This window comes from Scyliorhinus canicula, chromosome 5 (assembly GCF_902713615.1).
Source record: "Scyliorhinus canicula chromosome 5, sScyCan1.1, whole genome shotgun sequence".
Lineage (NCBI taxonomy): Eukaryota > Metazoa > Chordata > Chondrichthyes > Carcharhiniformes > Scyliorhinidae > Scyliorhinus > Scyliorhinus canicula.
In genome coordinates, this window is record NC_052150.1 from 112,725,892 (window position 1) to 112,752,094 (window position 26,203).

Here is a 26,203-nt window from a genome sequence, read left to right on the forward strand (position 1 = left end):
TGTGTACCACCACTAACTTGTCATGGTCACGTGTGGTCTGGATCCTGACCATCTGACCAGATATTAGAGGGCCCGGTCAATGGGCATTTTGATTGTGGTGCGTTTTGCTTCTCAATCAGTGTTGCATGAGAGTGTCATTCACTTTGATTTGAAGTTTTGCAATGCAGCAAAGCTTTGGTAGTAGGGATCGTGGTCCTTGTGTGCCTTGAGGGTGTACAGACAAGGGCAGTCCCTGTCATGGCAGACTTTCCAGGTGGAGGGCTGTAGTATAGTACTCTGTACGATATCGGGCACATTTCTCTAGAAGATGCTTAGCTGAGCATACTGCCTATTCCGTCAGGCTATTGGACCATAGGTATAGGGAGTTACTCATGATATGCTGAAAGTACCATGTGTGTAAAAAGATTCTAAATTCTAAAATACAAACTAAGACCAAATGTTGCTTCCCATTTCATTCAAAGATTTCAGCTGCTGTGAATGACCAGGGGAAGTCTGGGATCTCATGTTGGTGCACAGTTCTTTTGTTTAACACAACTTGTGTGCACTGCATGGTGCACATCTGCAGACTTCCCTCTCCATGTCAGCGTACACAGAGGGCCAGTATATGATTATTTGGCCCTGTATTTAGTTGCTTCCAACTCAGGATGCCCCAAGTTTTTGAGTTTAGTATCTTTGAAGAGAACTAGGGATGATGAATTTCTGGCCACGCAGTATCAGTCCATCCTGTATGGTCAGTTCATCTCTGATGGTGAAGAATGTCCGGACTCGCTCTGCCGGCGTGATTTGGATCTCGCCCAGCTCTCCCTTATGGCTCATTTAAATATCCAGGCGCTGGATTCACCTGGCGATCTGGACTCACCGGTCGCACCTAGGTGACTTTGATTTGATTTATCTTATTATTGTCACATGTATTAGTATACAGTGAAAAGTACTGTTCCCTGCATGCAACACAGACAACGCATACCGTACATAGGGAAGGAAGGAGAGACTGCAGAATATAATGTTACCGTCATAACTAGGGTGTAGAGAAAAGATCAACTTAATATGAGGTAGGTACATTCAAAAGTCTGATGGCAGCAGGGAAGAAGCTGTTCTTGAGTCGGTTGTACGTGACCTCAAACTTTTGTATCTTTTTAATACATTATCATCAATATAATGACATGTGATATCATGAGTCTGTGAGTTTAATGGTATAATTTATATATATATATATATGTGTTTGTGTACAAGAACAACAAGCTTAGTATGTAAAAGTCATCCAACTACAAATTGAGTTGATCAGGTTTTCTTCCTATCTGGTTGATCTTCTCAAAGTTTGACCTTTTGCGCAGAACCTGTAGATTCAATGTTCTCCATGACATTCTCGTGCTCAGGAACTGCTGAACTGTCTGACACTGCAGCTGATGTTGATTCTTAAAGAGATTTATCATCCATCACGTTGTTGTGAAAGTCTTCTCTGGTTTTCAGGAGTGCACGATGATTCCTTGTTAAAACCAACCCATTCTCTGTCTGTACATTGTAGGAGCGAGGTGCTACTTCTCCAAGTGCAATGGCTTTTCTCGACCATTTGCCCAAATCTTCTACTCTCACAATATCACCACTACTCAGGTGGTAAAGCTCTAGACACTCTATCATAGAACTGCTTTTGTTTTGCTTTAATGTTTTGCATTTCCTGCAGTACCGCTGCATTCTCTTTCTTCTTTGCCAAGTATGGAAGTGTGGTACACTACCATCTATTCATGAGTAACTCTGCTGGTGATCTACCATGTGACAATGGTAACGTTTTGTGACATGATTCCATGAAATATGGATCAGATTGGCTGTCCATTGCTTTCTGTAATGATTGTTTCACAATGTGTACACTTTTTTCGTTAAGATGTTTTGGATCCATGCCTATGCGAGCCTCACCATTTTTTTGTTTTTCATAACTTCACAGGACTGATCACCCAATAATGCATCCGACCCCTCGGATACAATACAGAATGGGATGGAATAAACTGTGTTCTTCACTACCATGCTGAGGTCGTAAACAACATAACATTTAATGCTTGAACCATTAAAATCTCAGAGATAATTTGTGATTTCTTCTAATTGGCTGAATTTTTAGATGAGTTAAATCAGTCATGCTGATTAAATTGGCTTTGGCACCAGTGTCTAACTTCAATTGGACCACTGCACCATTCACTTCAAGTGGTAGCAGCCATGTGTCCGCATCAACCGCATGTATTTTAAATGGAGTATCAGTTTGCATTTTTTAAAGTGCTGGAGAATTTTTTGATGTCTCCAAAAAATTCTTCTTCTCTGTTATTACTCCTATAAACAATGACTTCTACTGTGCTTATTGATCTGGGGTTGAACTTAGACTAACAATTCTGAACAAAGTGATTTTTTTCTTTGCATCTGGAACAAAACTTGCCAAACTCTGGACACTGCTTTAATTCTTTAACGAATAAGTACTTTGTCCTTATCTTTAACCTGTTTGTTGATGTGCGAGGAGCTGCAGGAACTTACCTGCCTTCTTTTGGAAGTTTCCCGCCTTTTTGGAAAAACGGCGACAACCGGAGTGCTTTCCTCCAAGAAGATGCCATCATTACGGAGAAACATTTTAGAATGCTGCGCTGCTAGCTCGTGAGCCTGACAAATCTTAACTATTTGTTTCAAAGACATTTCCGATTCCCTCAGCAACTGTTCCCTTGGCTTATTTTCATTCACACCAAACACAATCTGGTCCCGGATTATGGAGGATTCCACCACAGAAAAATGACAGATTTTAGCTTTTAACTTTAAATCAGTGATGAAATGATCCATGGACTCTTCTGTAAATGTGATGTAAACACATAGCGTTCATAAATTTCATTCTTTCTGGGGGTGCATTGTGCATCAAATCTTCAAATTACTTAGTTAACATTTTTACTATCTCCATCGTTTGCAAATTTAAATGTATTAAACTCATTAATTGTTTTGGGCACTGCTGCTGCTACGTTTTGCAAATCTGATTGATGGTCTAAATTTACTGCAATAAGAAACAGATTAAATTGTTGTTTAAAAGCTCGCCAGTTGCTATGCACATTACCATGAAATCTGAGACTCATTGGTCGCTTCAATGACTCCATGTTGTTAATTCCTGCAGACTGCAGAGTCTTAAAATCTCTGTGGATTTCGTGGCACGCTGATCATTTTTTCCTCAGTGTCTAACACCATCTAACCCTGGTACCATGTGTGGTCTTGAAAAATGAAAAATGAAAATCGCTTATTGTCACGAGTAGGCTTCAATTAAGTTACTGTGAAAAGCCCCTAGTCGCCACATTCCGGCGCCTGTCCGGGGAGGCTGATACGGGAATCGAACCGTGCTGCTGGCCTGCTTGGTCTGCTTTAAAAGCCAGCGATTTAGCCCAGTGAGCTAAATCAGCCCCTTCAGTCTTGTTAAATGGCCTGATTATATTACAAGAACACTTGTAGCTAAAGCTATAAAAATGATTTATTAACATTAACTGTGAGTAAACAACAGATGAATAACAGAATTAACATGTACCAGCAACCTCTCTTCCAGCTCTCCAGTCAGCCTGAGGACACCTGACTCTAACATTCACTCATATACTAGTGAGACTCCTGGTGGTCAGTTGGAAAATTTCAACACAACCACGATATCACTACAGGCACCTTGACACTGCCAGCACGGCACCCTGGCAGTGCCACCCAGACACCCTGGAAGTGCCATCCTGGCAAGGCACTGCGATCATGCCAGGATACCCAGTTACCAGGTTGGCACTGCCAAGGGTTCTTGTCAAGTGTTGGGATGGGGGGTCTCCCGGGGACCCCCTCAAGGTTGTGGGGTGGCGCAAATTAGCGAGGGGGACCTGAATGAGGGCAGGGGGGATAGATCAGGGCTGGCAGACAAAGTGGCCTACAATCTACAAGGAGCCTTTCCTGCTGCCGAGCTTCGGCTCACCAGCAGGAAATCCCTCTAAGTGCAGCCTCAATGCGGAGAAACTCCCCAAGGCCAAGAAAAAGGGCAAAGTGCCTTTGGATGGTGGGACTGCAGATATTGAGAAATACTCTGCTAAACGTGCCATTCAGCAGACTTGAACTTGAGTCCGCTGAATCGCGTCCCTAGTTCATGTGGTATTTTACTGCTCGTTTACCAGTGATATCGCAGCTGAAATGGTCTTTGTACTCTCTCATTTCCGGGGCCGGTTGCTGCAGAGCACGCTGTCTAGGCTAAGTTAGACAAGCCCCAGTGTAATACTGTCCTAAAGACCTAGCAATGGCCTTGCATTCCTGTCAAATATATGATACTTGAAACAGTCCTGTGCACAGTGGAGAGTAGCCACACTTCCCATCCGGATGGATTATCCTCAATAGGCCACGAGCTCCACCTGGGTATTCGGGTCCAGTGCTGCATATGGTCCTCCTTCCCACAGAGGTCAGCTGGGCAATATGTTGCTCAAATATCAATCTTTATCTTTAGTTTCGCGTTGCTGCAAATCATGTTAAGGATGGCGAGGCTCTCACCCTTTTCTGTGACGTTATTGACGCTCTCACAGTACAGTGTTGTTGGAGGCTCAGTTATTTCACTGCCCTGGCTGAGCTCCAGTTCGTTCACTTTGCTGATGCTCCGAACCTTGGAGGACTGACTGGCTGCAATGTGGCTGGTGGCAAGCTGTGGTTTTGATTCGCAGAATTTTGTTAAATGATTTGATTTGCCACATTTATTCCAGCATTTACTCTACCAAACACGTTGCTCTGTTCTGAGGGTGATCGCCACCACAGTTCAGGTAGGGCATTCTCTGTTTCGTTTGGCCACTAAAATCTATGCTGCTTTTCTCAGACTGTTTGCTGAGCAGGTAGATGCTAATGACTGTTGTAGTCTTAAATCTTTCTCTTACAGCAGCTGCTTGCAGACAGGGTCGCTGTGGACTCTGCAGACTATTTGGTCCCTGATTAATGTCTCAGTGAGAATGCCAAATGCTCATTTCTTTCCTAAGATTTTCAAGGTTGACGTAGTAAATTGTATTGATTCATCTGCTCATTGGTTTGTTGAATTAAATGCGTACCTTGCGAATATTGTATTCTTCACCAGAAGGCAAATGTTTTCAAACATTACAAAAAATTACTTTGGGATCCTCTTTCTCCCCTCCATTCCTCCATTTGAAAATCAATGTGAACTTCTCGACTTCCTCAGGGCCCGCTAAATTTAATAAGGTATAAGACTACCATTTTTAATTTTCCAGATAATGCAGCGCCTCAGAAAATTCACCACTCCTCTGCAAACTTTCCCCAAATGTCTGCAACATTTTCATCAAGCATGAGTGGCTGATGTGACGAAGCCCTTGTGCCACACTGCCAACTCCTGGCACCGTGATGAGCGCTGTGTTCCCAAACACTGACAACAAGGACTTGTAGCGAATAATACTTCATTCACTAGCTGGACGGCTATTCAGTGCTTGTACTCTGCCTGTGTTCCAGGGAGGACACCCGCGGCTCCCATCACATGACCCTTTCGTAGCCACGTCATCATGTCATCATGTGACCACTCGGGATGGCACCGTGACACAGTGGTTAGCACTGCTGCCTCACGGCGCCAAGAACCTGGGTTCGATCCCGGCCCCGGGTCACTGTCTGTGTGGAGTTTGCACATTCTCCCCGTGTCTGCGAGGGTCTTACCCCACAACCAAAAGATATGCAGGCTAGGTGGATTGGCCACGCTAAATTGCCCCTTAATTGAAATTTCTTTTTAAACTCATGTAATCACTCAGTTTATGCAGCAGAATTGACAGTTAGTGAACTTTTACTGCTAATATACCTCAATCCGGGACCAGTTTATTTTGCCATCCAGGCCACGAAGGGTATCTTCCTCATCTTGGTGGTTCTCAGATTGAGGGAGTTCTGTACTGTCCAAACATTCTGCATTGGACTCCAGCTCCTATTTCCCTCATTAGTTCTCCAGACTGGCAGAGGCTTTGGCTGTTTTATTCATGGCTTTTGCTCCTACCTCGCTGCAGCTCAGCATTCAAGTATTCCTGATTCTTCTGTCTGCTGCTGCTCTCTCTCTCGCCCTTGTGGCTTCTGGTTCCACCCACTTCTTCAGTCCATGCTCTGAGGTTTTCACTTCATCAACCCAAGGACACTGTTTCTTGCTTTGGATGTCCCACAGGACCCAATCATATCACTTGCCCGGCTATCTCCCATCTGCAGGTGGGGACCTGGTGCTCCACAGAGGGTGAGGGCCGGTGACCGGTCCAACACTAAAGTCAGAGCTGGGGCTCAGCGCAAGGGGCCCCTTGCACCTCTATGTTCATCCCTGCGTGTCTCTGGAGAGAGAGCATTTCAGTTCGCTTTGGACCTTCGGACTCCGCTAGGCAATGAGGCAACAGGAGTACATTGTGATCTCCGGGAATGTTATGTTAGTATGTTATTAGTTAAGTTTCCTTGAAAGGATTTGATTTCTTGTTATAGTACATCAGTGGAGCCTTCTTCAGAAGCCATTGTTCAAAGCTTATTCAAAACATAGAGTCAAACTCTATGGCCCAAATTCTGGATGCACCAGAAAGGTGTACAGAAGGCTGGATCATGTCAGACTGGGTCTGAAGGACTGGGTCAAATCGGGCCACGCCTGAGGGTGGAAACGCATTGGATTAGCGGGTTGTGGTCAGGTCGGGCCAGTGGAGGTCACACAAGGGCAGGGGAAGGGTATTGGGGGATGTCACATCAGGAATCATGGGAGAGCTGGGATGGGGCAGCTGTTGGGTGTGGTTGTCGGGGGTGGTGGGCATTTGGGGGCTAGTCATAGGCTTAGTGGGGGCATGGGGTTTTGGGTGGTGAAGGAGTCTTCTGGGGTGGTTGTGATGCAGCTAGGAGGGTGGTTGGCGGAAGGGGGAAATCCCATGGAGGCTCAGGAAGTCTTGGGGGAGGGGGAGTCCTGTGGGAGTTTGGGAGTAGTGAAACTATGGGAAGGATGTGGGGAATTCTGTAGGAGTCAGGGTATGTTAGTCTTATGTTTACCTAGAAGCAAGAAGTGATTTTAATTCTAAATTGAAATTTGTTGTTCCCAGAGGACAGCAATTGCCCAAAGGAAGTTTAAACTTCCTGGGGGAATTGTCATGCAGTCCTTACCTTTTTTTTTTATAAATGTTTTTATTCAGTTTTCATATTTTATATTGAACAAATTACAAATTGTTAGGAGAGAGAGAAAAAAAAAACAAACACGCAAAAATTAACATACATATTTACAGGTAAGCATCTTCGTAGTAGTAACTGCCCCCCCCCCCCCCCCCCCCTCAACATGTTTATTTAGTTTGGTTTTGGGCCTTCGCTAGCCATCGAACCCCCGTAACGAACCTGTAGCCCCCCCCCCTCCCGCTACCTTCCCCCGACTATTCTTCCTCTTGTACATTGGCCACAAATAGGTCCCGGAACAGTTGCATGAATGGCTCCCACGTTCTGTGGAAGCCGTCGTCCGACCCTCGGATGGCAAATTTGATTTTCTCCATTTGGAGAGATTCCGAGAGGTCGGACAGCCAGTCCGCAGCTCTGGGCGGTGCTGCTGACCGCCAGCCAAACAGGATTCTACGGCGGGCGATCAGGGAGGCAAAGGCAAGGGCGTCCGCCCTCCTCCCCAGGAATAGATCTGGCTGTTCTGAAACCCCGAAGACCGCCACTATCGGGCATGGCTCCACCCTCACTCCCACCACTTTGGACATAACCTCGAAGAAGGCTGTCCAGTACTCCACGAGTCTGGGGCAAGACCAGAACATGTGGGCGTGGTTGGCCGGGCCTCTTTGGCACCGTTCACATCTGTCTTCCACCTCCGGGAAGAACCTACTCATACGGGTTCTTGTTAAGTGGGCTCTATGTACCACTTTTAGTTGCGTCAGGCTGAGCCTTGCGCACGTGGAGGTGGAGTTGACCCTATGCAGTGCTTCGCTCCAGAGTCCCCACCCTATCTCCATCCCCAGGTCGTCCTCCCATTTCCTCCTTGTTGCGTCCAGTACGGTGTCGTCCCTATCTACCAGTCGGTCATACATGTCACTACAGTTCCCTTTCTCTAGGATACTTGCGTCCAGTAGGTCTTCCAGTAGTGTCTGTCGTGGCGGTTGTGGGTACGTCCTTGTCTCCTTTCGTAGGAAGTTTTTGAGCTGCAGGTACCGTAGCTCGTTCCCCCCAGCTAGCTGAAATTTCTCTGTCAGTTCGTCCAGTGTTGCGATCCTGTCGTCCGTGTATAGGTCCCTGACTGTCAGTGTCCCCCCGTCCTGCCTCCACCTTTTGAAGGTGGCGTCGGTCAGTGCTGGTTTGAACCTATGGTTGTTGCAGATGGGAGCCCTGTTCGACATTTTGGTCAGGCCAAGTTGCTGCCGCAGTTGGTTCCAGGATTGGAGGGTGGCTGTCACCACTGGGCTGCTGGAGTGTTTTTTGGGTGGGGATGGGAGTGCTGCCGTGGCGAGGGCCCGGAGGGAGGTTCCCATGCAGGAGGCCTCCTCCGCACGCACCCACTCAGCTTCTGGCTCCTGGATCCATCCCCTTACTCGCTCGGCTGTTGCTGCCCAGTGGTAGAATTGTAGATTCGGGAGGGCTAACCCTCCCCTGGTTTTTGTTTTTTGTAAGACCTTCTTTGGGATCCTAGCATTTTTACCCCCCCATACGAACGCCATGATGAGTTTGTCCAGCACTTTGAAAAAGGCCATGGGGATGTAGATCGGAATGGATCTAAACAGGATGCAGTCCTTACCTGAGAGTTCAGAAGTTATGGGCTTTTATTGTAAGCACACAAAAGCTTGCTGCTGAATTATTTAATTGGAATACACACTTGAAGAGTAAGAAAGGACACACCCCTTTCAACATAAAATATACTGATTACAGACAGTAAGAGAGCATATTCTGTCTGTGGAGATATAGAATGATTCTAGTTTTACCCTTCATCACCTGGCTATCTGGAGCCTAACTTCATAGGAGCAAACATTGTCTTCAGGTGAAGGTTGCAAACAAAGGGTAAATTTTCGATCTTGAAATAATCCAGATACCAAGGGCTGGATTCTCCGCCGTGGGGATGCTCCATTTTGCCAGCAGCCAGGGGGCTTCCCGATGGTATGGGGCTGCCCCACAATGGGAAACCCCATTGACCAGCCAGTGTAACGGAGCATCCCGCGGCGGGCTGAAACAGAAATGTGGCACGGCAGGGCAGAGAATCTAGCCCCAGATGTAAGTGCCAATACAAATGAAAGATTAAAGGCTAGCAGAATTAAAATGAAAACACCTTTTAGCAGGTCTGACTATCATAAAAGGAGACAAAATTGCAAAACAAAAACAATGGACAATAGATTCCCTGGAATGCCATTGAAGCAGTTAAAGATGCTTCAGGTGTGATTTTAAATGTCATTATCAGTTAACCATCAAAAGCAAAGAGACAGTGTCCACAAAAATGCCACATAATGAAGAGAATTCTGAGGAAGAGGGAGAAGAATCTGAACAAACTACACTGACCCCAAGGAGTTTTAGTCTTGGGATGAATGTTTAAATTGTGGACTTAGCTGTGCAGTAGTAAGAAATGTTTGTACTCCACTGGCATCTTGGACAGTCTGCTTAAGATGTTATCTTGATTTGCTCAGTAGTAAGGGCCAATGCAAGTTAAAGAATGTAAAACAACTACTTGCTTTATGATTGGCGATGACAACACATAGAGGTCATTAAAGAGAGTTTTAATTCATTGCAAAATATCTGGAGTAAGCCATTTTATAAGTACTGGTGTAATCTCCAGTGAGATTCTTTTGCTTTTGAGTAAACATTCTATGAAAAAGGCACAAATGAAATTTGACATGGAATATAATAAGGCAATTATTTTTGTAAAATCAGGGGATCTGCAGCTTAGCCAGTCAGGACATTCATATAACCCTTTAACAAAACACGATTGTTTCTCATCAATTTGGTGGACAAATCTTAATGGAGTCAGATTATAAGAATTAGAGAAAAAGAATTCTCTAAAAGTTACACAGAAAAATTGCTTACCCTGTTTGTCAACGATTGAAAATTCTGCTAAATGATGCTGAAGCGGTTAATAGACAGTATAGAAGGCTAACTGAAGGGATTAGTGAGAATTGTGTAATCTGTAAAAGATATTGGAGGCCATCGCCATGTCTTATTGCAAGCCTTGTGTTGGCTTATGATTTTAACAAGCTATGGATCTAAAGGTTTGAGATGAAGTCAGAAATATTTTCATTCTATATTATATTGACATGGCAACAAGATTTCGTCTTTCCACAATAATATTTATTAAAGGCAAAATGATAATTTTCAATATTATCATGGAGAATTTGATAAGGGCTGGGACTGGAACACCAGCAAAGTTTCTGACTGGCAAATTCTCCTCCATTATCAGTAACAAGTTCCGCGACATGTGTGAAAATATAGACATCATGATCACGGTGCCATAAAAACTCTGTCAGCGAAAGGACGGAATCATGCAGTGATCAATGAAATGGTGTGTATAATTATAACTGCTCAACCAGACTGCAAGCCAACAACTGCCTTGGCATGAAAAGTGCATGCAAAGAATTCACTCCAGATGGTTGGAGGGTATAATTCCTACCAATTAGTGTATGGGCGAAACCTTAAATTGCCTTCTGTTCTCTGCGATGGTCCTGCTTTAGATGCTCTAATTAGTCCAAAATATTCTGCACATTTGAATGTTTTACGGGCAGGAAGATGGGTTTTCATCAAGATTGAGGTGTTGAAGAAAATCTGGAAAAAACAAAGGTAACATATATCATCCGAGTTTGAATTTACTTCAGGATATTTGGTGTTTAAGATCATAAGGAGTTTGAAAGACTCTGGTAAGATAATAGGCAAGGCCAGTACGACAATGGATGGGATTTCCCACTCTTCCCCACAGCAGGTGCCATAATGGGTGGGAGCAGAAGTATCTCGAGAGCAGAAAAATCAGTTTTACTGCTGAGTTCTCAGAGGGCCTCTTGGACGCTTGATACATTACATTGGGGCCAAGTAAAGGGCCACCTAACAGATATGGGACACAATTCAGCTGACAAAAGTTGTTAAAGTCTGCATTTGGTGGGGTATTCCTGGGTGGCTGAAGCGCCAAATTCACCGGCACTTTGCCGTTTTTTGGGGGCCTCGGGGAGTTTCTCCCCGCCGAGGGAGAATTGAGAATGTTCAATTCATTGAACAGCATGGGCGAAATTCTCCGACCCTTCGCAGGGTCGGAGAATTGCCCGGGGCCGCCGGAAATCCCGCCCCCGCCGTGGCCGGAATTCTCCGCCACCCGGGAATTGGCGGGGGCGGGAATCACGCCCCGCTGATCGGCATTCCCCCCGCAGCGATTCTCCGGCCCGCGATGGGCTGAAGTCCCGCCGCTGGGAGGCCTCTCCCGCCGGCGTGGTTTGAACCACCTCTGGTGGCGGCGGGATCGGCGGCGCGAGCGGGCCCCCGGGTCATGGGGGGGGGGGGCGCGGGGCGATCGGACCCCGAGGGGTGCCCCCACGGTGGACAGTCCCGCGATCGGGGCCTATCAATTGGCGGGCGGGCCAGTGCCGTGGGGGGCACACTTTTTCTTCCGCCGCCTCCATGGCCTCCACCATGGCGGAGGTGGAAGAGATCCCCTCCACCATGAATGCGCTGGTGGTGAGGTCAGTGGCCGCTGACGCTTGCGTGGACTCATGCTGACCGGCGAAGGCCTTTCGGCCAGCCCCGATGCCGGTCGGCATAGCGCCAAAGGCCGTTCGCGCCGGTCAGCGGAGCGGGAGCCACTTCGGCACCGGCCTAGCCCCTAAAGGTGCGGAATTCTCCGCAGCTTTTGGGAGGCTCGACGCCAGAGTGGTTGGCGCCACTCCGTTACGCCGGGACCACCCGCCCTGCCGGGTAGGGGTGAATTTCACCCCAGATATGCTCCGCTGGTGCTGGACTTAGCTGCTGAAACAGAGAATCCAGCACTACGTCTTTCGGGACTTGCAGGAGGAAACCGGAGCACCCGGAGGAAACCCACGCAAACAGGGGAAAAGTGCAGACTCTCCACAGACATCATCCAAGCTGGGAATCAAACCCAGGTCCCTGTCGCTGTGAAGCAACAGTGCTAACCACAGTGCTAATGTGCCGCGCACTCCTTGGTCCCAGCTTCGAAATTTCTCAGAGCAAGAAAGGAGTCAGGAAAAATTAGGAAACTTGACCTGCCTCACATGATGGTTATAATCATTCTGCTCACACATACCCCCATGAGAAGCAATAGCAGTCACATCCATCCCCACTCCTATCCTCCCACCCCCACAATCTCATGTCTTGACAAAAGACCTCATGGCAAAGAGTCTGGTGTCCTTGTCTAAAGAGTAGAGGGAAGGGTAATGTTAAAGTGTACCCTGCACCTGACCTGATTTCAGGAGTGATAATTTGCCTGCAATATTACCAAGCCCTTTATCCACCGGTGACTCAAAAAATAGGCCCTTTGGAGCCTCATGCTAACTTGTGTCATTTCCTGATATATGCTGCAGAGGCAAGACCAGCAGAAAGATTGATTATGGGCGTCACCATAGCACAGTGGGTAGCACTGTAGCTTCACAGCGCCCGGGTGCCAGGTTCGATTCCCAGCTGGGTCACTGTCTGTGCGGAGTCTGCACGTTCTCCCTGTATCTGCATGGGTTTCCTCCGGGTGCTCCGATTTCCTCCCACAATTCCCGAAAGATGTGCTTTTAGGTAATTTAGACATTCTGAATTGTCCCTCCGTGTACCCGAGCAGGGGCCAGAGTGTGGCGACTAGAGGCATTTCACAGTAACTTCATTGCAGTGTTAATGTAAGCCTACTTGAGACAATAAATATTGTCGTGGTGGGCAGTACAGGTGCTGGCATGTGGTGCACGGTGGGGGGATGGCATGTGGGGTTCAGTCATCGTCCGGTGGGGCGGCGGGTTACGGGTGTTACTGGATGCCATGGGGGAGAGGCAGGGCACCTTGTTCCCCAGGGCAGGAAGGAGGCTGGCACCCATGGCTGTACACCAGGCCTGGGCACAGAGGTTGTGAGGCCGTGGGCCCCACTGCCAGGACCATTCAGCAGTGCCAGAAAAATCTGCATGACCTCCTCAGGGCGGACAGGGTGAGTAGCCAGCGTTGTTCCCCTGGCACCAACCCCCATCCCACACACCCGTAACCCACCCTACCCGAGGGCGACCGAACCCCAAATGCCATCACGCCACCGTGCACTATGTGCCAGCAGCCGTACCACCCGCCATGGCTGGGTGCCCTGGTCACAAAGGCCACCAATTGTCCACTCCCTTGCTGCCCACATCCGACTGCTTCGCACTGTGAATTTTCTGGTCCCCCCCCCTCCACCCCAGCAGAAGGTTGTGCACAACCGCAGGGAGAGAGAAAAGACTGGAGGGGGCTTGCTGGACCTGCTGGACCTGCGGACCCTCACCATTGTGCAGCGGCAGGCACTGACCTGGTCGATGAGCTAGCAGGAAAGGCAGTCGCCGAGGTGCAGGTCAATATTGGAGAACCAAGACAGCTCTCTAAGTTGAGGTGTCCTCATGGCACACATAGCACAACCCCCACACCACCCCAGGGCAGGGAGGAGGCTTCCTGCCACCACCTCCACATCATCACACCACCCCACCACCCCTACACCCCTCCACCACCAAAACTCCCCCACGCCACCACCCCTAACTGCGATTCAACTATCCGTCATGTCTTGTGTCTTTCAGGATCACCTGCCGATGAGGCGGGTGTTCTGGTTTTCCCCAACCCCAGCCACAATCCCTGGACATGTTGAGTGATGAGGTGGCACAAGATGGCGACGTGACCGCCAACCCCAGCCTGCGACAGCTGGAGCGTGTCTCGGGACAACACCGACTTTCATCACAGCTGTCAAAACCCTCCACCATCCCAGAGACACTCCCCTCGGTTGGGCACTTTAGTGAAGAAGCTCTGGGCACTATCTGGTGCGCATCACACACATGTAGTGGTACATCATGTGAAGGTAGGAGCCCTCGAGGGGCGGCATCGGAGGGTGGCCCAAGCGCAGGGACTAGCTACCATCCGGACCGGTCTCGGGCATCTGGAAAGGGCAGTCACATTGATGCTGGAGATGCAGACACGAAGCCTGGACTACATGAGGGATTGTCAGCAACCATCCAGTGCCAGCAGGAGCATTTGGAGGAGGGCAGGGCCAGGAGGGCAGGGCCAGCTGGGTGCCGGCCATGAGTGCCACCTTGGCCAACACCGCATGGGTGGTCTTGGGAGCGAAGGTATTAGCCAAGGCCTGGAGCACTCTGTGCGGGCGGTGCCTGAGGTATAGGACAGGGCTGTCCTGTCACAGGCAGCCATGTAGCAGGGCTATCTGATCATTGCAGTGGCACTCCAGAGCTTGGTCCAGTCACAATGCTTCATGGCTGCATTACTCTAATGCTGGCTGACCTGAGCCAGGCACAGTGGATATGGTACTATTACTGAGTGATTTGGCACAGTCCCAGAAGGAGATGGCACAGTCCCAGTGGGAGGTGGCCCAGCACTTGTGCTCCATAGTACAGGTATGGAGCGGGCTCCAGATGGCAGCGCTAGGTAGCGGGGGAGACCACGGTGCTTCCTCCAGCCACATCCCAATCACAAGGAGTAGCCCGGGGGCTATCGGGCACCCTGAAGTGGGAGGAGGTGGTGGGGCCCATGCCGGTGACCCCTTCAGGGAAAGTGCCGGAACACCACAGCATCTCAAACTCGAACCCTCCTGCCCCTGGCCCATCCAATGGGCAACGGGCAGAACAGGGTGAATCATGCCTCCTGGGACACCAGAGAGGCTGTTGGGCCCGTTCAGGCTCTGTCACTCCAGAGGACGGACGCCAAAGGGGGACCTAGGTCATAGGGCGCGAATCACAGCAGGCTGCCTCCACCCCTGATGTACCGCTTGTGGTTCCACTTAGATGTAGTGTTAGGGTCGGTAAGGCCAGAACATTAGACACCAGTTAAGTTGGCACAGGTGTAGCACACAGGATAGCATTAGGGATTAGGGGAACAAACCTGTAAAAACATATTCACCTGTTCACAATAAACACCTGTTCACAAACGTTTCAAACTGCCTCAGTGCTCTGTCGGTAGGGTGTCAGGGATGAGCTGGGCTGGCTGAAAAGGGGGAGTGGGAGTGTGGGGTGGCTGGGGGGGGATTGTGTGGAGATGGGAGGGGGCTATGGGAGGGCCTGGTTGGCTGGGAAAGACAATAGTTGTGAGGGTGGGACGGGATGCTCACGCACCGTCAGCCAGGACCCCTAGTCTGTGAACGTGGAGGCAATTAGAGCGTTCCTGCGTGCTGGCCCAGGTGCACATGTTGTGCAGCCTCTTGTGCCTGCCCAGGCCCCATGAACTGCAGCATCTGCCCCCTATTTCTCCCTCCCCCACTTCTCAATCCTCACCCCTACCACCGGCTGTTCCCCCGGCACTCTGCTGTCCGCACCGCACCTCTGGCCCCTTCGGTGCCCGGCAAGGTGCACCTATATGCCAGGTGTCACTCTACACATACACGGGCCATGATGGACGGTCAGTGGGGTGCGCAGCAATATGGCTGCCTTGGCGGTCTGTGCCTGGACACCCCAGTTCCATGGGACACCCAATCTCATGGCCCATCCCCCCATTACTCCACCCAGCCCTGGCAGACACCCCCGCCCAGCCAGCCATGTCAGCGGCAGGACCGGCAGCCTGTAGTTGCATCTATGGGGACATGTCTTACTGCCTCTCTCTCTCTCTGCAGCCACTGCACCTGTTCCCAATTTTCAAAACCACAAGTGATCCTTACAATCGGTAATTCCTCTTGTGGGAAGCGGAGAACCGAGGGAGCCCCAGAGAATACCTGGACGGGCCCGTTAATGATATGCCAATGGCATTTACTGTATGTGCAGCATAAAACACATACACACCGCTGTCGAGGCACTGGAGAATGTGCCCGCCTCGTTTCCGGCTGACGTGTGATTCTCCGCCCAATCGTGTTTCCCGATTCTCTCATTGGTTGACACAGAATCCCGCTCATAGCCTCCCAAATGGAGAATCCCGCTCAGAGAGAAACTATTCCTCTTTGCAAAAGGATTGAGAACCAAGGGATTGGCAATACAACATCTGATACAAGTGGCAGAGCATGCTTGTTTGAGGCGCCATCCATTTGTAGCTGAAATTTTGAATCGAGTCTGCATCTGGCATTGAACTCTGATCTATATGTCGGCTTCAGCAGACTGGTCTGTTGCTCGCCTATTTAGAAGGCCGCCTAAAAATAGCGCAGATTGGCTGTGGGCATCAATGGCTCAAACGAGCTGCCCCTTGAGTTTGAATTGCTTCCCACTTGTTTTTTTCAGGCGGACAATGGGCAACTGGCATGTTGATCAAAAAAAAGGGACGTTCACAATAGTTCATCATTTTATTACAAAAATGTGTAACATAAATTACTTGATAACAAAAGTTGTCCTATTATTGTGAATGTTTTCAAAAAATAATTTAAAGTGGTTGTGTCAGCAACTGCAGGGTCTCTGTATGAAGTGTTGGGAGAATGAAACACACCTTCTGACAAGCTGCCCTATTAACAAGTTACTTATTGTAACACCATTGGACATTACCTGGAGCACTCACAGGCTTACATTTCAGCTTCAACAACAGGTTAAGACTTCTGTTATTGCTGCTTCCAGCATGCCAGCCACTGAGGTGACAATAACTATGAAGCAGCCATATAATGTGTTCATGTCAATGCATTGTTTCCCTCAGAGGGACACTTAGAATGAAGCATGTACTAATAAAATCATTGTAAAATAAGCCAATCACTTTGGCGGTGCCAGCTTCAGTAATTTAGTATATTTTAAGATTACATTTCACAGATAACTGCAAGGCCCTGCACGTCAACGCATTAACTGTTATGTCTAATTAACAATTTGTACAACATGAGGTACAAGAAAGCAAGACTGAGAGAAGTCAATTAGTCCGACGCAGAATGTTTCTTCCACAGATCATTGCTTTACCGTCTTTTTAAGACACACAATTAATTTTGATGTTATATTGGTGGAAAAAGACATAGTTTGCACACAAGGCAACATGAATAGGAACAGGAAAACAGCAGAACCCCCAGGGAAATGGCTAAAATGCCAAAATTGCAGGCTGCCTGTACTAATAGAGCCCCAAGATAATTTAACTTCAGTCATATCTCTTTCCTCTTACAATTTACAAACGATTTTAGGAAGGATGCTAGCTTGCGTAAGTACCAGTTAAGGATAAAATTCTACTCCCTTGTGCTGGTAGCATAGGTTCAGTTCATTGCAAAGAGGAAGCTCCCACAGTCATGTAGTGTGATGATGAGCAAATATCTCTTTTTTTGATGTTGATGATGGATAAATATTGGCTAGCTCTAACTCCACTGCTCTGCTTTGAAATAGTGCCATGGGAGTTTTGGGCGCGATTCTCCGCCCTCACGCCGGGTGGGAGAATCGCGGGAGTGCCGGGCGATTCACGCCATGCCGCCCTGGCACCCCCACGCGATTCTCCCACCCCCCCCAAAATGCGTGTCGCGTTTTACGACAGACCACTCGGAGAATCGCCGCTCGCCGTTTCTAACGGTCGAGCGGCGATTCTTCGGCCCGAATGGCCGGCACCTACCACACCTGGTCGCTGCCGGCATGAACAGCGCGTGACCATTGCGTGTGGGGCCTGTGGGAGGGGGGGGGAGGGGGGGGGGAGGGAGGATCGAGAACCAGGGGGGTGCTCAGGAGGGGTCTGGCCCGCGATCGGTGCCCACCGATTGTCGGGCCGGCGTCTCTGAAAGACGCACTCTTTTCCCTCTGCCGCCCTGCAAGATCACTCCGACATGTCTTGCGGGGCGCCTGCGGGAGGACGGCAACCGCGCATGCACGGGTTGGTGCGGGTGACGTCATTTAAGCGCCGCCGGCCGTGTCATTTACACGGCGCTGCTTTGACGCAGGAGCCAAGGCCCGGCACGCGTAATTGACGCGGCGCCGTTCCTAGCCCCCTGGGGTGGGAGAATAGGGGGGCGACGAGAGGCCTCCGACGCCGGAGTGAAACACTCCAGTTATCACTCCGGCGTCGGCACTTTGTCTCCCTTTGGGATAATTGCGCCCTTCACTTCTACCGAAGCAGCCAGTGGGGTCCAATTTAATATCTCTTGCGAAATATGGTACTTCCAAAAATACAGTACTCCCACAGAGCTGCCCTGGAGTGTCAGCCTTAGGTTTTGCGCTTGAGCCCTAGGGTGGGACTTGAAATTAAACCTACCTCATGACTGAGAGGCGAGAGTGTGACCAACTGAGCATTGGCTGTAAATTTGACAAGGTTAATGTGAGAACTTTATTGAACAATTATATTTCTGAATACTTTTTGATACTTGTCCCCTGATTATGTGTTATCAGACCAGTCTAGTCTGATGCCTTCTGATTCTGATTATTCTTTTTCTGTTCATGTAGCTGCATTCTTGCCGTGCCATTGTAATTATTCTCAGCTGATAGTTTTGCTTCTTTCGGGATAACTTTCACTTTCAACAATGATCGAAAACTGACAGAAGCAGATCCATCATCGGCTTTGGTGGCACGGTAGCACAGTGGTTACCACTGTGGCTTCACAGCTCCAGGGTCCCAGGTTCAATTCCTGGCTTGGGTCACTGTCTGTTCGGAGTCTGCACATTCTCCCCGTGTCTGCGTGAGTTTCCTCCGGGTGCTCCGGTTTCCTCCCACAGTCCAAAGATGAGCGGGTTAGGTGGATTGGCCATGCTAAATTGCACCTTAGTGTCCAAAAAGGTTAGCAGGTGACACTGGGTTACGAGGATAGGGTGGAAATGTGGGATTAAGTGTGGTGGGTTTTCCAAGAGTCGGTGCATAGTCGATGGGCCAAATGGCCTCCTTCTGCACTGTAAATTCTGTGTTCGATGTTCTTTCAATTGTACACCCTTCTCAAGATGGGATGATCAGTTTGTCACCTTCAGATTTCCAGGCATTGCCTCATTGGGTTTATGAATATTTATTCTTTCATGAGTTGTGGGTGTCGCTGGCTAGGCCAGCATTTATTGCCATCCCTAATTGCCCTTGAGAATGTGGTGGTGAGCCAACCTCTTGAACCTCTGCTGTCTATGTGGTGTAGGTACACCCACAGTGCTGTTGGGAAGGGAGTTTCAGGATTTTGCCCCAGCGACAGTGAAGGAACGCTGGTATAGTTCCAGGTCAGGATGATATGTGACCAGGATGGGAACTTGCTGGTCATGGTATTTTCATGTGTCTTCTGCCCTTATCCATCTAGGTGGTGGATTTGGAAGGTGCTGTCAAATGGGCGTTGGTGAGTTGCTGCAGTGCATCTTGTGTATAATACACACTGCTGCCACTGTATATCAGTGGTGGAGGGAGTGAATGATTAAGGTGCTGTGTAGGGTGTCAATCAAGCGGACTGCTTTGTCCTGGATAATGTAAAACCTCTTGAGTGCTGCTAGAGCTGCACTCATCCAGACAAGTGGATGTAGTATAAAGATGTAATAGGTATTCTGTTAATAGCCAATATACATCACCAGTGATGTCAGATCATGTGTCACTGGAACTCAGGTGGTTTTGGAAGGAGCTTTGTGCTTATCCATCCCAGTAAACAGTTGTACACAATTAATAAAAGTTTGACAATTCTTGTTGGTCTTCTTCCAGCAGTCTCTGATAAACACACCCTGAGACCGTTTATGATGGTGGACAAAATACTCCGTTGGGAGACTACGGGTGCGATCTTCCAACCGCATTCCGCCAGAACGGAGGTGTGCTGTGACCAGTCGTCCCTGGGATTCTCGACAGCCATTATGTCTCGTGATGTCTAACCAGGTCTCACAAGACGTCGGTATGTGGCTCCTGCAGTCTCACATGGCTAATTGAGTTTAAGAATCCACTTAGCTATGCTCACACCAGGGGCTGGATTCTCCGATTGTGAGGCTATGTCTTCACGCCGGCATAGGAAGGGTGGAATTATATGCCCAAAAATTCAGTGCAAAATGGCCACCGTATCCTCAGTGTAGCTGGGGGCCAGCATCCCGGCAGCATATAGCACCCAGCTCTAGCTGCCGTTGCAGCCCGGAGAATTGCCGGGCCCGTGGATGCGCATGTTCACGGCGGCGGCCTGCAGCGGCAACGCTTTGCAACATGGAGCCAGCCACTCGCGGACCCGTCCTGTGAAATAGTGACCCCCACTTTCCCTGACTTGTGAGCCCCGGACCACGCCCCAACAGTGTCCCCAACCCCTGATAAATTCCCCGCTGCCGGTGGATCGGCCCGCCCCCGATTGTGACTGAGTCTGCAGCCGCCACGCCGACCTTCCAATCGGTGAGACAATGAGAGATCCACACCGTCGGAAAATCGGCCGGTCGGGGGCAGAGAATCATCAGGCAGGTCTCAGGCAATGCCTTGAGGCTGTCGGTACGGCACGCGCCGTACTCTCCGAGTATGCCACTTTGGAGAGGGCGGAGCATCGCGAAAACGGCGGCACCCACAATCTGGTCATCAACGGGGATTCTTTGGCCAATCGCCAAACACGATTTTGCCGTCAGCGACCGGAGAATCCCGCCTCAGATCTAACGGTTACCTGGTATCTATTGGCCTCACTGCTGAGACCCCAGCCGGGTGCCATTTATTACTTATCCCCACAAACGGGGACCAGGTGGAACAGGTAACCGAAAGCCCCGGATGGTTACTGGGTTACAGGGTTAGGGTGGGGGTGTGGGCTTGAGTAGAATGTTCTTCTCAAGGACCAGTGCAGACTCGATGGGCTGAATGGCCTCGTTCTGCACTGTAAATTTTATTCTATTCTACGAACATCCCGGTCAATCTCCTGTGCACCCTCTCTAGAGCAATCACATACTTCATATAGTGTGGTGACCAGAACTGAACACAGTACTCTAACTGTGGCCAAACCAAAGCTCCAACTTAACATCTCTGATCTTATAATCTATGCCACGACTTTTAAAGGCAAGTGTCCCATGTGCTTTCTTAACTACTCCTATTAACCAGTCAGGGATCTGTGGACAAGCACCCCAAGATTCCCTCTGTTCTTGTGAGCTTCCTAGTGTCCTGCCACTCATTGAAGACTCCCTTGTCGTGTTACTCCTTCTAAATTGCATCACCTCACACTTTTCAGGGTTAAATTCCATCTGCCACTGATCTGCTCATCTGACCAATCCATCAATGTCCTCCTGTAACCTAAGACCTCCTCCTTGACTGTCAACCACCCGGCCAACCTTTGTGTTGTATGTTTCAGGCTTGTGCAGATAGGGAAAGGAGGGAGGAACATGACCGTCTCGTGAGCAAGATAGTGGAGGTGGACAGGGAAGATTCGAGGGTGCCCACCGTGGAGAGATTGGGGCCAGAGGAAAAAGTTGCAGGGGTAATTTGACAGGCTGGCAACAGGGATAGCGGAAGGGCAACTGCGTAGAGCAAGAGGGGTGCACTATGAGTATGGGGAGAAGGCGAGTTGCATGTTGGCCCACCAGCTGCGGAGTCAGGCTGCGTCCAGGAAAATATTGAACATAAGGACTGGGGATGGGGATGTGGTGTGAGAGCCAGCGAAGATAAATGAGGCGTTTAGGGAATACTACCGGGCACTTTATGAGGCAGACCCAGGAGGAGAGGAGAGGGACATGGGGTGGTTTCTGGACAAGCTGGAATTTCCGCAGGTGGAGGAAGCAAAGAGGCAGGCGTCAGAGGAGCCTTTGGGGCTGAGGGAGGTGCTGGATAGTATCAGGGGTATGAAGTCGGGGAAGGCCCCTGGGCATTATAGGTACCCGATGGAATTTTATAAGGAATTTGCGACAGATCTGGCACCACATCTGTTGGGGCATTTAATAAAGCACTGGAAAAGGGGGAGTTGCCGGAGACGATGGCACAGGCAGTAATCACACTAATCCCGTAAAATGGGAAGGAGCTGGTGGAATGTGGGTCATATCGGCCTATATCACTATTGAACACGGATGTGAAAATATTGGCCAAGTTGTTGGCGGGGAGGATAGAGGAGTGTGTCCCTGGGTGGTGGAAGAAGATCAAACAGGCTTTGTGAAGGGCAGACAGCTCGCGAGTAATATAAAACGGCTGTTGACTGTGGTGATGAATCCGTCGGGGGCTCTGGTACCGGAGATGGTGGTGTCCATGGACGCGGAGAAGGCATTTGATCGGGTGGAGTGGTGGTACTTGTTTGAGGTTTTGGGAAGGTTTGGGTTTGGGTCGAGATTTGTGGCATGGGTGCGGTTGCTGTCTGTGGCACCATGGGCGAGGGTGAGGACCAATGATATGAGCTCACAAAACTTTGTCTTACACAGGGGTACGAGGCAGGGTGCCCGATGTCACCGCTGCTGTTTGCGCTGGCCATAGAGCCATTGGCGATGGCTCTCAGTTGGTCGGCAGAGTGGCGAGGGATTATGAGGGGACAGAGGGAGCATCAGGTGTCGCTCTGAACACCTCTTGCTGTATCCTCTTGCTCGAGGTATTCCCGGCACAGCGGGCTAATTTAGGGGGGATGCCATTTACGGTAGCAAGGAATAGGTTTAGATATTTGAGGATCCAGGTAGCAAGGTGCCAAAGGTGGGGAGCTCTGCTACAGAGGCAGAGGTAGCACGGGGCGGGGGGGGGGGGGGGGGGGGGGGGGGTTGGCATTGCCGAACTTCCTTCATTATTATTGGGTGGCGAATGTGGACGAGGTGCGACGGTGATGGTGAGGAGAAGGGGCAGAGTGGGTTAGGATGGAGGAGGAATCTTGTAAGGGGTCTAATTTGAGGGCTATGGCGACGGCAATAGTGATGGCTCCAAGTAAGTACTCAAGGAGCCCAGTGGTGCAGTCCACAATGAAGATATGGAATCAGTTGAGGAGGCATTTTAGGGTGGAAGGGATGTCAGTGCTAACGCTGCTGTGCGAGAATCATGGTTTGAGCCGGGGAATGGGTAGTGTATACAGGAGGTGGAGGGAAGTGGGGCTGGCCAAGGTGAGGGATCTGTGTTTGGAGGAAGGGTTTGCCAGTCTGGAGGAGCTAAGGGAGAGGGTAGAGCTGCCGAGGGGGAGTGAGTTCAGGTATCTGCAGGTTATGGACTTGGCACAAAAGGTCTGGCGGGGGTTCCCTAGGTTGCCGGGATACACCCAGATGGAGCGACTGCTGCTTCCGGATCTGGAAGGGGAGGGAAGAATTGGGGATGTATACAAGTGGCTGGGGGAGAGGGAGGTGAGCGGGTAGTGAAGATCAAAGAGAAATGAAAAGCAGAGTTGGGAGGGGAGATCAATTGGGGAGTATGGAGTGAGGCACTGGTAGAGTAAACTGGACCTCCTCTTGTGCAAGGATGAGCCTGATACAGTTTAAGGTGGTGCACAGGGTGCATATGACTCGGGCGAGAATGAGTGGGTTCTTTCAGGGGGTAGCAGATGAGTGTGAGAGGCGTGGGTGGGGGCCAGCGAATCACGTGTACATGTTTTGGGGTTGTGAAAAATTGGGAAAATTCTGGGCGGGAGTGTTTGCGGTCTTAGCCAGGATAGTGGAGGAGGAGGTGGACCTGGACACTTTGGTGGCAATATGTGGGGTTTCAGAGAAGCCGGAGCTCAAGGAGAGGAGGAAGGCCGATGTCTTGGCCTTCGCCTCTCTGATTACAAGGCGACGAATTTTGCTGGAGTGGCGGTCGGCATCGCTACCGGGGGTAGCAGCATGGTTGGGTGACCTGTATGACTTCCTGTGGTTAGAGAAGATAAAGTATGAGTTAAGGGGCTCTTCAGGGGGGTTTGACAGATGCCAGCAAAGACAGCATAGGCGCAGTACTGTTACAGCAGAAAAGTAAACCATAGAATTTACAGTGCAGAAGGTGACCATTCGGCCCATTGAGTCTGCACCGGCCCTTGGAAAGAGCACCCTATTTAACCCCACATTTCCCTCTATCCCTGTAACCCAGTAACCCCACCTAATCTTTTTGGGCACTAAGGCAATTTAGCATGGCCAATCCACCGAACCTGCACATCTTTGGACTGTTGGAGGAAACCGGAGCACCCGGAGGAAATCCACCCAGACACGGGGAGAACGTGCAGACTCCGCACAGACAGTAACCCAGCCGGGAATCAAACCTGGGACCCTGGAGCTGTGAAGCAACTGTTCTAACCACTGTGCTACCGTGCTTCCCTAAAGGCAATGGCAACCATTTGCATATACCTCAAGTGGGATGACACCAACCGAGCAGTGCTATGTGAAAATTGAAAAGGATTGTTTGGGTCTACTCACGGTTATGGACAAATTCCATAACTATATCTATTGGTTACCCACATTCACAGTTGAAACTGATCATCGTCCTCCCATCTCCATTATAAAGAAAAATTTGAATGACATGTCTCCAAGTCTACGGAGACTGGTTATGAAACTTCCAAGGTATGACTTTGAGCTAGTCTACATGCCAGAAAAGGAAAGAGTTATAGTTGATGCACTTTCGTGTGCAATTGATGATGCAGGGATGACAAATATCATACAGATCATTGAAACTCAATCAACCCTGATTGAAGAAAGCCTACCTGTCTCTGACGAAAAGTTGAAGCTCAAAAAGAAGAAACCATCCAAAGATGAAACAATTCAACGTATGTTGAAGTACATGTGGGATGGTTGACCCAAAGGAACTTGTTACAACTGCAAAAACATATGAGCAGAGCTGAGCAGTGTAAATGATTTCCTGCTCAAGCAAAATCATACTGTTATACCAACTTCTTTAAGGCACATGATCCTCAGCAAGGTGCATGAAGGCCATCTAGGGATGGAAAAATGTAAACAAAGAGCTTATGAGTCTGTGTATTGGCCAGGAATCAATGAAAACATTAGCAACCTAGTTGCGCAATGTGAAACGTGTCAGAAGAACCAGTCTCATTAACAGAAGGAGGCACTTACAATGCACAAAATCGTCACGACTCCATGGTCAAAAGTGGGTATTGCTCTATTTTTCTTTCAAGGCAATGTATATTTGTTAGTCATAGACTACGTTTCGAACTATCCTGAGGTCACCAAGCTACCTAACTCAAGTTTGAAGGCAGTTATTAAGGCTACAATGGAAACTTTTGCTAGGCATGCCATCCCATTCACTGTCATGATTGACAATGGACTGTGTTTTGATAGCAGTAAATGGACGGAGTTCTCCAAACAGTACGATTTTCAGCATGTCACCTCCAGCCCACTTCATCCACAGTTCAATGGAAAGGCTGAGACGGGAGTACATATAGCAAAGAAAATACTGAAAAAAGCTTGGGATTTGAACAGTAACCCAAACTTAGCTTTGTTAAGCTGCAGAGTGACAGCACTTGCAACAGGATACTCACCAGCACAATTGCTGATGAATTGAAAGATACGTACCACATTATCGTGTCTCACTACAGCAAATCCAGACAATAACGACACAATCCAAAAAACCAAGCCGAACAAACAGAAACAGCAACGTTGCTATGACAGGACAGCGAAGAATCTAGCGGCGCTAGAGCAAGGAGATACTGTACGAGTACAGCTTCCGACTGGATGGTCAAGCATGACACATGTAATTCTCCAGGCAACTCCACATTCATACATTGTCATCACAGAAGAGGGTTTGATCTTAAGGAGAAATCGCAGAGCACTTCTTAAGGTGAAGCCAACTCAACCCACATTTCCACATATAATGCCAGACACACAGCTACTTAAACCAAAAGCGCATCAACGATATGTTATTCCAGCAGCGAATACAACAACAGCAGCATTGGAACAAACACAACTGAGATCAACAAGTCTAAGAAAGAAACCAGACAGATTCAATTTATGAACAATAAAACAGAAAAAAATGCTAACTTCTGGATAATAACAGTGAAACCATGTATAGCATGAACAACAACTATGTCATGTAAATGTGTTTGTACAAGTCTCCGAACAATTTTAAAGAAAGGGGGATGTAACAATATGTATATTGTATGGTAAATGAAAGAATCGTAATTTAATGTGAATGCATCCATCCACTAGATGGTGATCAAGCCACACATGTAAATCACGTGATACTCTTTAATCTGGAAGCAGGTGATTTGGCGGGTTAGAGAGTAGTTGTGTTTTCAGAAGTTCTGTAGCTAGAGTCATAGCTTAGTTTAGCTGTAATCTTGAAAATCTTAGTTAGCAATTAAAATCTATTTAATTGTAGTGTTAATAAATTAGCTTTGTTAAAAACATAGCTTGATGTTCTTTGTGAGACACTACACTTCAATG